The sequence below is a fragment of the Elephas maximus genome, chromosome 14 (assembly GCF_024166365.1).
Source record: "Elephas maximus indicus isolate mEleMax1 chromosome 14, mEleMax1 primary haplotype, whole genome shotgun sequence".
NCBI classification, from domain to species: Eukaryota; Metazoa; Chordata; class Mammalia; order Proboscidea; family Elephantidae; genus Elephas; species Elephas maximus.
In genome coordinates this window covers 36,015,151-36,018,728 of record NC_064832.1, presented here as the reverse complement: position 1 = coordinate 36,018,728, position 3,578 = coordinate 36,015,151, and positions in this window count along the sequence as shown.

The following is a 3,578-nucleotide window of genomic DNA, read 5'->3' as shown; positions in this document are numbered from 1 at the left end:
TCGGGAATTGGTTTTACAAATAAATGTCTTTGTTCAACCTCATGCCATGTGTGGGTGAGTGTGAGAAAACCGAAGTGAAGAAGAAATCAGAAAAGCTCAAGGGGGGTTGGGGCAGTGGGGGAACTTGATGACTCAATTGGAAAGGGTCAGGGAATCTGCGGCCTGGGAACCACAGCTAGATTCACCCAGTGGGTCCCTGGCAAAGGCCCAAGGTCTTCCCTTGAAATGCAGCCGTGGGCGGCTCTAATCCTTGGGTTTTCCACACAGCTAACTCTTCATTCTGGTTTTTTTGTTTGTTTGTTTTTTCTTTTTTTCCAGTCCAGAAAAGGCAGCTGAAGTGTGCAATAAGGTTGCATTAGCCTGCATCTCCTGTGTGGTCAGCCTCAGGGCTCCACAGAGCAGATGATCCAGGCCTCTTTGTGAAAATCATCAACTCCAGGCCCAGCCCCGTCCCTAACAGAGAGCCACTGGGTGGATCCAAGAGGTCCCTGGGTGGCACACACCACCCTGGGTGGTGGTTTGAACCTACCCAGCAGTGCTATGGAAGAAAGGCCTGGCAATCTGTTTCTGTAAAGATTACAGCCAAGAAAACCCTATGGAACAGTTCTACTCTGTAACATGTGGAGTTGCCATGAGTCAGAATCGACTTGATGGCAACGTGTTTGGTTTGAGCAGAGCAGGAGTCCTAGAGTTACTCTGTGGTCAACTGGGAGGACGGATGGGGGAAATTCAGTGCTGGTGAGTAGAAATGCTCCTTTCCCTGGTCGTTCTGGCCCCCTGACTCTCAAAGTGTGGTCCACCTGCATCAGCATCACTGGCAGTTTGTTTATGTGTGTGATTGGTGGGGGGAGGTGCTTCATAAAATGCAGATTCTTGGGTTCCACCTCAAGCCGGCTGAATCGGAATTGCTGTAAGTGGGGCCAAGGAAAAAATGTTTTTAACAAGCTGCCCAGGTGAGGCTTACGCACTCTAAATGTTGAGAACACCTGACTCAGACAAAACCCAGCTAAAGAGTGAATAAGGCTTTGCCCCATTCCAAAGCCACGAGGGCTGTGAAGCTTGCTCTTGAGCACAGACAAGTCCCTGGATGGTGCAGACAGTTAACGCGCTCAGCAGCTAACTGATTGGCCCAGGTCTGGGTTGAGGTTCGAGTCCACCCAGAGGCACCTTAGCAGAAAGATCTGGTCATCTACTTCCGGAAAATCAGCCACAGAAAATGCTATATAGCACCGTTCTACTCTGACAGACACACGGGGTCGCCATGACTCGGAATTGACACAACAGCAACAGGTACGGTGACAGGGAAGGGAGCAGGAGAGATCTGGCTTGCCCTTCCGTGGACCTTGTGATACAGGCAAATGAAGTTACAGGTGCAGCCACAGAGATCACTGACAGGTTTAAAGAAAAGATCTTCCTTAATATCGTGAGAGCTTAAAAGTGGAGCGGCAGAAGCGGCCAGCACCTCCCTCCACCACTTAAGAGGATTAGTGGCACACTTCAAATTAGGGGTGTGGGGGCTTTTTGTCCCTGGACTCTTTCATCCCAGATCCTTTACTGATGTTTTTTAGGGCTTTCTTTTCCCTTATGCTCTGCGTTCGCCTCCTGAAGCACCTCTTTCCCCTCCCACTGAGGAAAGCAAGGTAGCAGGGCTGCTAGGGCACAGCCTCCCTAGGGACAGCCTGTGCCCCTGGGCCCCCCACTCCATCCAACCCAGTCCCTCCCCTCCCCAGTGGACCATGCCCAGGGCTGCACACGTAGGTAGACGCTCTGCAGGCTGGTCCCCAGTCCTGTGGGCTGTCTGGCTGTCCCCTACTAGACCAGTGTGCTGTGAAAGGTCAGACCCCTTTGGCTCCTGAGTAGGATCTAGGAGCCCACAGCTGCCTGCTAAGAGGCCAGAGGGAGAAAGTCCCCTTGCTTTAAAGCCCCGTGCTCTCGAACACATGCTTTCTGACTCCCACAGCTGCCTGGTCTTGATTTGAGTACATGCCTCTCTTCTTTCCCTAGTGCCAGTGAAAGCACATCTCGACAGCAACTAACAACGTCAATAACCAAAGCACCATTAAAAGCCGTTACTGGGCCTTGGCTTTGTGGTTCATCATTTACTGGACAGAGTCCTTGTTTTGTCTATTTCAGATTTTCCCATAACAGTAACAGTCCACAGGGTGACTAGATTAGCATTTTAAGGAAAAGGAAACTAAAAGTCAGTCAAAAAAAAAAAAAAAAAATTTTTTTTTTTTTGGTCATATTAAAAAAAGATAAATCCAGCCAGTCCCCAGGTGTTAGGTGGGGTTGGCCTAGTCAGCTACCATCCATAAAACTGCCCATGGTTATCTCCCAATCTGTGTGATCATCCGCAAATTGGTTCTTTCTTCCTCTCCAAATAGCCTCCCTCAAGTACTATGTATCAGCCTCCCTGATAACTTCTTGCCTCAGTCCTTTGCAAGCACGAGGAGAGCTGCAATAAGTAAATCAGGGCTGTTGTTGTGTGCTGTCAAGTCAATTCCAAATTGTAGCGACCCCATAGGACAGAGGAGACCTGCCCCACAGGGTTTCCTAGGCTGTAATCTTTATGGAAGCAGGTCGCCAGGTCTTTCCTCCCGCAGAGCTGCTGGTGGGTTTGAACTGCTGACCTTTCAGTTAGCAGCTGAGCACTTAACCATTGTACCAACAGGGCTCCTCTACAGGGGCTTACAAACCTTTTATTGTCATGACAGTAAGAAATATATTTTACATGAAAGCCTAATGCACAACACAGTAATACAAAACGCACTCATCTTTACCCCAGGTAAGGCACGAATAGGTTCCAACCTACAGCTTAAAAAACAGTACCCTTCAGGGGAACATCCATCCCTTCCAGGAGACAGATACGGAGTCTCATAAGCTAAGACAGTTTGAATCCAGCTCTGTATCCTGGTGAGAACCACATCGCATTCATAGCCAATCAGTACCTCCAGTGACTCACAACAAGTGACTTCATTTGGGATTTAAGATCCATTGGCAGATCCTGCCGAGAAAGCTAGAAACAAAATTTGGGGGCCAGGTGAGTTCATTGATCTAGCACCATCTTGAATCCATTGAAACAATACGAAGCAAACATCCAAATGTTTGTTTGTACGTGTGTGTCAGCGTTCCTTGCTGTGCGTCACAACAACTGGGGATGGAAGATTCTCAAAAGTGTGAAGCCACCCCAGGCGCACTGAAAATCAAGCTCTCCTGGGAAGATGTGTGCATATGTTTTTTTTTAAGATGTCTGGATGATTCGGATGTTGTTTGTTCAAGAATTAGTATTTGGGAACCACATCACCAGCAACCTAGTTTAATTCAGCTAGAGCAGGGACCCAGAGATAATGCTTCCAGACAAACTGCACCAACCCTAATTCACAAAAGTTTCTTCCTCTTACAACGTTCTTAATCACTTGAGGGTGCCCCACAGAGCTCTGCAATGATGATACAGTATTTCTTGTTTTCCTCCAGGTCTTGTGTGTATGTGTTTCTGTCATCCCAAGTAGGCCAGAGAGTGGGCACATGGTCTTAATACTTGGCTCTTGAAGCACTTTTAGAAGGAAGAAGCATGCCTG